The sequence below is a fragment of the Trichechus manatus genome, unplaced genomic scaffold (genome assembly GCF_000243295.1).
Source record: "Trichechus manatus latirostris isolate Lorelei unplaced genomic scaffold, TriManLat1.0 scaffold00130, whole genome shotgun sequence".
Taxonomy (NCBI): domain Eukaryota; kingdom Metazoa; phylum Chordata; class Mammalia; order Sirenia; family Trichechidae; genus Trichechus; species Trichechus manatus.
Window position 1 is genome coordinate 4,384,130 of NW_004444066.1, and position 9,365 is coordinate 4,393,494.

Below are 9,365 nucleotides of genomic sequence, written 5' to 3' on the forward strand. Positions count from 1 at the left end.
CTTTTTTCATCAAAGAACATTACTAATGAAGTGAAGAGACAACCTACAGACTGGGAGAAAATTTTTGGGAACCCTATATCTGACAAGCGTTCAATATCCAGAATATACAAACAACTCCTAAAACTTAACAAGTAAAAGCCAAACAATCCAATCAAAAAAAAAAAAAAAAGGGCAAAGCACTTGAACTGACATTTCACCAAAGAACAAATACACATGGCTAGCAAGCACATGAGAAGATACTCACCATCATTAGTCATTAGGAAAATGCAAATCCAAACCCGTGAGATATCCCTTCACTACCATGAAAATGGCTATAATAAAACGAAAACAGAAAACCATAGGTGTTGTTAAGGTTATGGAGAAATCAGAACCCTCATCCATTGCTGATAAACCAATAAAACCAAACCTGTTGCCGTCGAGTCGATTCCGACCCATAGCGACCCAGGAAGACAGAGTAGAACTGCCCCATAGGGTTTCCAAGCAGCGGCTGGTGGATTTGAACTGCCGACCTTTTGGTTAACAGCTGTATCACTTGACCACTGCACCACCAGGGTTCCATCCATGGCTGACAAGATTGTAAAATGGTGCAGCCACTGTGGAAAACAGTTTGGCTATTTCTCAAAAAGTTCAAAATAGAATTACCATACGATCTAGCAATTCTTAGGTAAATACCAAAAAGAAAGCAGAAATTCTGCTATTTTAATTTCAGATTATGACTATTTAGGAACTTGAGGAATCCAATATCTTGGACCACCTTTCAGGCACCCTTACACTTTATCTTTTTTACAATGTTTTGAATATTTTAGATGTTATACATATTTGTATTTTATGTTTGTTTTAATATATGTTTATATGTTTTGATCTATTAATACTGGTCCCCAAAGATGTATAAATAGAATTTTTTTATACTTGGCACTTAGTCTTGAATATTGAATTGACAGAAAAAAATTGTATTTTTTAACTTCTTTTCTATCAATTAAGTTTCATGTTACTTTGGCTCTTTTAGCAGACAGGTCAATGCACTTATCTGAGAAACAACCTTTTCTCAGATAAAAGAATATATTGTATGTAAAAATAGTAAGTTTAAGCAGAATTGCCACCTTAAAAAACTATAATAATGCTCTTCTAGATTCTTTGTTTGACAAAACTTTTAACTGTGAAAAAAAATGCTGAAATAATTTCTTAGTTTGCAGAAAGAGAGAGAGAAATTAAAGGAATATTAACGGATCTTTACTCAGGTTTTTGATTCAGGAGAAAACAATAGGATGTGAACGGGGGAAATCTGAGGAAGAGTACAAAGAAGAAATCAATCTTTTTGTGTACCTGGAGAATAATCTAAAGAGAAGGAAGAGATTTTAGCAGAAGAAGAATTCCTGGAAACTCCAGGAAAAAGGAAAATGCATAGACAACGGTAATGATAGCTATTTTTAATGACTATGAGGCTTTATGAAACTTTCTCCAACCGTAATTTTTTTTCTTTTTAATGTGTGTGGGAGAGGAAAAATGCTAAAGGTAGCTACTGACGAAATGGCGACAGCTGAAAACTGATGAGGATATTGGAGCAATCTCTAAAAAGAAAACAAGGTGAAATGGAGAAAGGTGTAAGATAAACTAGAAATGCAGAAGGAGACAAAAATATTATAGTAAGTAAAAAGAAAAGCAGTTTAGGAGATGACAGCACCTGAGAATATGGGATTAATATGAGATATGAGAACAACATGGGATCAGGGAGCAGCTAAGAAAATGATGAGTTGAGCAATTTAAGTATAAGCTATAACAAAACAAACCTTAAGAGATGCAGACAACAGGACATGAGCTTCTGAGGAAACTGAAGATTTTTACCAATTTCTGCAGTCTGAAATTGATCAAACATGCTATCAGGATGCATTAATAATTACTGGTGATTGGAATTCAAAAGTTGGAAGCCAAGAAGAAGGATCTGCAGTTGGAAAATATGTTCTTGGTGATAGAAACAACTCCGGAGATCTCATAATAGAATTTTGCAAGACCAATGACTTACTCATTGGAAATACCTTTAGTTAACAACATAAACGGTAACTATACTTGTGGACCTCACTGGATGAAATATACAGGACTCAAATCAACTACGTCTTTGAAAAAAGACCATAGAGAAGCTCAATGTCATCAGTGAGAACAAGGCCAGATGCTGACTGAAGATCAGATCATCAGTTGCTCGTATGCAATTTCAAGTTCAAGCTGAAGAAAATGAAAACAAGCCCACAACAGCCAAAGTACCACCTTCAGTATATCCCACCTTAATTCAGAGATCATCTCAAGAACAGATTTGACTGGACTGCCAGAAAAACAAACAAATCTGTCTTGGAAGGAGTACCACCAGAATGTTCCCTAGAAGCAAGGATGGTGAGACTTCATCTCACGTACTTCGAACATGTTATCAGGAGGGACCCATCCTTGGAGAAGGACATCATGCTGGGTAAAGTAGAGAGTCAACAAAAAAAGAGAAAGACCCTCAAGGAGATAAACTGGCACTGTGGCTTTAACAATAGACTCAAACATCAATGATCATGAGGGTGGCACAGGACTGGGCAGCATTTTGTTCTGTTGTACATAGGGTAGCTATGAGTTGAAAACAAGTTGAGGACACCTAACAATGACAACTTGCTTGGTAGATTTAATACAACTGCTCATGTTGGGTGGTTCTGGCAAGCTGATCCCTTGTAGTCCAATGGAGAAGTCCTCTGCTGTACTGGGCCTAGTAACAAACTAACAGCTTTTTCTCAAAAGATGTATACTTTTTTCTACATATGGCTTGTCTTTCACAGAAACTTAGGCATTTTCATTGTGATTTTCCTGCTTGGGCTTTCTTTAAGCTGTACAAGGAATATTTTTCCACCATTGATACCTCTAATAACACGCGGTCTGCCAGGCCATATGACCCAAGGAATAGAACTTTTTACCACAGTTTATTCTTTCTTCAGAGTCCATTCCTGCTCTGGGGCCCATTCACAGATGGCTACCTCTCATGCCTCATGGTATATTGAAGCACTATTCTTGCATGCTAAATATGCTCCTCCAGTTAGTTAAGAAGCTTACTAGGCATTGTGCTTCCTTCTTTATAACAAGAAATTCCCAAGCATTGTACTTCCTTTTTAATTACAAGAAATTCAAGATGCAATAACTTAACCTTTACTTTGGAGATATCCTGGCTTGCTTCCAGATAATGATCTAGACTCTAAAAGTTTTATTGATGTGGCATAACTGAATTTTGATAAGATTTATCCCTAGTCCTATGGAACCCATGTGTCTTTTCAAAGCTTTCAGACTTTTAACCCTTTTGTGTTTATCCATTTCTTTTATACGACATTGTCAATACTGTGGACCAATGTGATGTTTTGCAAGGTGTCCACATGGCCCATCTTTTCAGATTCTTATGGCCGAAGACGAGAGAATTAACACAGTCCTGGGACAAAACTAATAATACAATTTTGTCCATTCCAAATGAAGGCAAACTTTCTCTTGTCCTCTCTCCTGAAAGGAGTAGGAAATAATGCATTTCCAGATCCATTGTAAATTACTAAGTGCTTGAAACTATATCAATCTGCTCTAAGGAAGATACTACATCTTTTGTTTGGTGTGGCCTAGGCTGATGAAATAAATAAAAATATGATAGGAATCATCACCTCTGCAAACATTAGGTCTATAAGGATGGTACTAATTTCCGTGTTTTTTCCCCAAAAGTTGATATTACATCTTTGACAGAATGAGAAAACGGTCAGTTTTAGAGCCTTCCACTTGGTCTTACTCACTGTGATATCACAAAGAGCAATTTCCCAATATAGGCATTATTTGTCACAGCTACTAAATACATATATTATTATTTATTCAAAGATCAAGAAGATAGTGATCAATTGAGTCTACAGACCTAACTGACTCATTGTGAGCAGGACTTGGACCTGGGCACCATTTATATTGGCTCCATAAGCACCACTTTAAAATGCAAGCCATGATAATGTTTGAGTCCTTGGGTAGCAATGTCAACCCAGATCCTGTTCTAACAGTTTTGAAATGCATAGGTATTCACACTTTCTGTGTACAATTACGTGAGGAAATGCCTGTAGATCCTTTAAAGGAAGGATGTGTAATATAAGCACTTCTTGCTATAAATTTTTACTATGAACTGCTCTAGCAGGATTCCACAAATTCTGATGTTATTTTATTTTTATTCAGTTCAAAACACTTTCTAATATCCTGTGTAATTTCTACTTTTACCTGTAGCTTATTTAGTAGTCATCACATCTGTTCTTCTTCTCCCTTTTTATCTCTATTTTTTTCTTCTTTTGAATGAAATATTTTTTTTATAATTCCATTTTATACACTTTTTTAGCTTAATAGCTGTAACCCTTTATTATTTAGTGTAGTTTTAAGGTTTATAGTACACATGCTTAACTTATCACAGTCTAACTTTAAGTGATATTATACTACTTCATCTAAAGAATAAGAACCTTACAATAGTATACTTTCATTTCACCCTTCCCGGCCTTTATGCATTTTACTTACACATAAAAAAAATAAAAAAGGGATAAAATTCTGAAAACCTAGCTAATTATGTTAACAAACATCGTATTTCTTCCTTTCCAATTTTATTGAACCTTTAATACCCATTGCCGTCGAGTCAATTTCGACTCGTAGCAACCCTGTAGGACAGAGCAGAACTGCCCCACAGGGTTTCCAAAGTTGTAAATCTTTACGGAAGCAGACTGCCACATCTTTCTCTTGGGTAGTAGCTGATGGGTTTGAACCACTGACCTCTTGGTTAGCAGCTGAGCCCTTTACCACTGTGCCACCAGAGCTCCTCGAACCTTTAATAGTTCTGAATTGCAGTCCTTGTTAAATTATATAATATACATAGTACTACCTCTTTAAAAGTCTGCCTCTCTGATTTGTCTACAATTTTCTTCATGGCATGGACTTGTTTTTCTTTCTTCCTTTTTTTTGCCTCTTTTTATCACCCCTCTCTACACCTTACAGTGCCTGACACTTAGTGACAGTTCTAACTGTATTTCTAGAAAAAAACACACAAATCTTTTCTACAGCATAACTGGCAAGCAACCTACCAACTTGTGTTAAACAACCCTTGTGCTCTGGACAGATGAACTTATACAGCATAATTTTTCTCCTGTTTGAAGACTATTAGGAAATAGTTTTCTTACTAAGGTAAGATATCCATTTCTGCAGGGTATATTCATGATCTAAGTCCTCTCTGTGGAGTCACGGACCTGAGAAAATTCTAGTCTCTCTATCGCATGACAGTCCTGCATATACCCTCCCCTTTTCCAGCTCCGTTGACTTTTCCTCAGCCTTTCTTAGTTCCTTCGAATTAACCAGATCACATTTATTTTTAAATCTCTTCCCCTAACATGATGCTTTCTTTTACATATGTCCATATAAACAGGAATGAGTCCTCTTTAAATTTTGATACCTAAATTGTATATGTTACTTCTGGTCTATTCTGATTAGTCATAGTATTGTGGAGTCTCACTTAATCTTGCTCCAAATTTTAATTTTCCACTTTTCATTAATGTAGCTAAGGATAATGTGAGATTAATGGTCAGATCCACTCCTTGATCCATGGATCCTTGAAAAGGTTAAGTCTTTTTTAAAATGGTATGCTTATTAATAGATTCTCCTCTCACCAGTGTGTGAGCAATCACCAGCTCCCAAATTGAATAGAAAAAGATAAAATATTTTCATGTGACTATAGAAGGTCACTATGAGTCGGAACCAACTTGATGGCAATGGGTTTGGTTTTTTTTTTTTACGGTTTGAGAAAATGAACGTAGTTTCCTTAGGAGAAGAATTGCATCTGCAGAGACAAGTCTGACAGTTTGTTTCTTTCTGAGACTCTTTTATTGAAGAGTCAGACTCATACGTTCGTACTAGATCAATGCTTGCTTCCACAGCCATCCTAGATAAATCAGTTCTCTAAGTGGAATCTGTCAAAGGAGCCTTGTTGTCCTCGAGCATCTGTGAGTCTCAGCACAATACATAATTTGTCAAATAGAGTTTGCCATGCTCTTCCTACAAGAGGAATCATTTTTTACAAATGAAAGCTTTGAAGATTTTAATTGAAAAGTTTCATATTCTTAGGTCAAGAAGCCAGATGAGTAAACCAGCATGAGGAATGAGTAATTAATCACTGAGTTTTAGCATGGTGGAAAAAAGAAGTTCAATACGGTATTAAAAACCAGTGTTAGGAGCTGAAGAATCTGAATATTTCCTTTTTATCTGCCGCTTAGTATTGTTATAATATTGATCAAGTTTCTCATCTTCCTAGCTTCAGCTTGCTTCTTTCTTTCTCTCTCTCTCTTTATTCCTTTCTCTCTTCTTTCCTTTTTCTTTCTGTAGAATCGTCTAATTATCAGGGATGATCTCATGCTTCTGCTTCACAGTAGCATCTAGCTTATTAGTTAGCTAAGATGGTTTCTGGCTCTGTAGGCGAGGATATTTATGCAGAAAATATATTCAACTTGGTACTTACACAACAGCATTGCAAAATTAACATTTGTTGCCACATCGTTTTCCATCAGATCCACAGAAAGGTGTGAATTCTATGGTACATATTCTGGAATATCCAGTGTATTGAATCTACTCAACATCAAAAAAAAAAAAAAACAAGCAAAAACAGTTTCACGTTTCAAATCATTAACTCATAGAAAATAAAATTTTAAAGGCCCTGAAAGATCATTTATTCCCAAACCCCTCATACACAAAAAGACTTGTCCTCTGAAGCTTACATACTCGGACCCAACAATGGTGGGAATCTCATCAAAGCAAGGGGCCCGCTCATCTCATGTTTTGACCATCCATCTCACTCATTCCCTCCACCCAAGTGATGAACACATCTTGTGCACTCTATGTTTTCCTTAGTTTCTGAATCAGTCCTCTCCTCTCCACAGTGTCACCCACTTTATTCAGTCCTCAATATGTCTAGTCTACACAGTTGCAATTGCCAATTTATTGTCCTGCCTGCATGTTTACCTGGTGTTTCAATCACCATCCACGCTGATGTCAGAGTGATCTTTCAATATCCAAATCAGGTCTTGTTTTTCAAATACTTAAATGAGTCCGTAGGTGGAAAAAGTCACCTCATGACCCTTGCTTATTTCTCCAGTCTCATCTGCTTCTGCCCTCTGTCTCTTACACTGAGTTCTATTCAAGCTTAATGATGATTCCCAGAGAATGTCCTCCCACACATCGTTGTGCCTGTGCTTATGCTATTTTTCCTGTTTTTTATGACCTTACCCCCTTTGTCTATCAGGCCAACTCCTGTTGTTGTTGTTGTTAGTTGCTACAGAGTCGATTCCGACTCATGCTGACCCATGTGTGCAAAGTAGAGTGTTCAAGGGTATGACATTTTGGAAGTAGATTGTCAGGTTTGTCTTCTGAGGCACCTCTGGGTGGGCTCAAACTGCCAACCTTTTGGCTAGCAGTTGAGAGCATAACCATTTGCACCACCCAGGGACTCTTGGTCAACTCCTACTATTGCTTTAAATGTCAGTTTAATTACACTTAGAACAGTTTCATAATGATACTTCTCTGTCTCATCCATAAATTTGGGTTAGGTGCTCCTGCTAAAATAAGCTGTTTGTATTATCACAACCTCCATTTACAAATCTCTTACATAACGTTTTAAACTATACTAAACCTTTGAAATTCTACTCACATAGCTCGTTATCCCTGAATTAATAGTCTTTTGATTAGCAGGCAAGCGTTTTAACCACTATGCTACCAGGGCTCCTTACCTACATTAATAATAGATAACTTCTAAAAAAATTCATTTTAAAATAGTTGTTCTGTATGAAAGTGAGGGATTACTGTAACATTTTAAACTAAGAATAAGGAAAATTTCCACCTCTACTTACACATTCATTATTATGAAGTTTCTGAGTTGAAATCCTTTTTCTCTGGAAGACAAGATTTTATTAAATGTGTAATGCAGTTATTTGAGATTTCTTGATCTACAGAGTAAAATACAGACATGCATCATTTTCTGTTTTCTGACCAGGACTGAGAATGAGAAGCTCCATTTAATATACTACTCTAATTGGCTAGTATTGGCCACAAACATCTTTGATAGATGATGGCTTTTCAAACTAATAAGATAAGAAAAAAAGATCAAAACTAAGAGAAGATTGGGCATTTAAAAAAAAAAAAAAGCCCATGAATATTTAGATGAAAATGAAAGCCATAATATAGTGTGAAAACATTTTTGCAGTTAAAAAAATAATATGTCCAAATCCATCTCTGGCACTCATTCTCTGCATGATTTTGTTATAGCTACTTCTATCTGACTATTATACTCTTGCCCTCTAAAAAGAGGATGTTGTTGTTGCTAATTGCCATCGAGTCAGTCCTTGACTCATGGCGACCCCATGCACAACAGGATCAGATTGTTGTGATCAATAGGGTTTTCACTGACTGATTTTCTGAAGCAAGTTACTGGTCCAATAGGAGATGATATTATTGACAAGAGCTCATCCATCTCTAATTTTTTATATTTTTATTAGTTTATGAGTATGTATAGTCTCAGAGAACTCATTCTGAACGACACTTGCTGTTATACTTGACTGTAAATACTCAGAAATGCTGGAAAATATTAGAAAAGGAAGAAAGGGATAAGAATAAAAAAGGGCTTATTTTTATGCATATTCACTCTGCCCACATATTTTGCTAGCATTTTACATGCATTGTCACAGGTAACGTTAAATGCTAATAAAATTTCTATGTTACAGATGAAAAAACTTAAGCTTATAGTGACTTGAGTAATTACCTAATGCCAGGATCTAATAAATAATGCCTGGATTCTAATCCAGATGTTTGACACCAAAGCCCGTGATTTTAACCACTAATCACAAAATCATGTTTTCACGTTGCTAGAATGACTGGTCATATCTACTCTTCCATTTTTCTAGAGTCTCAGATCTTGTGAAAAGTGAAGAGTTAACATTAAATTTATGGAAGTGGTGGTGGTGGGGAGATGGTGATTCCAACTATCCATTTGTACAGTCATTTTCTTCCCTGGACTTTTTCAGATGATCATGAGAAGCAACATGTATTTCCTCTATGGTATGAAGGATAGAGTCTTATAACTAAATGTTAGAGAAAAGAAATCTAATACTTAGAAAAGAGAGGATAGCTGGGTTTTCTGGGCTCGCATTGTGGAGGAAGAAGGATGTAACACAGGAGATTCAAAAACACTGTCCAAGATATGTTTCATGCCTAAGCCCTAGTTCCCTCAAATGTAATGTGGGCATCAATTTATATTGAAACCAACTAATGCCCCAAGCATGGTGTATACTATGAATGAGCATTTGGATGGATAG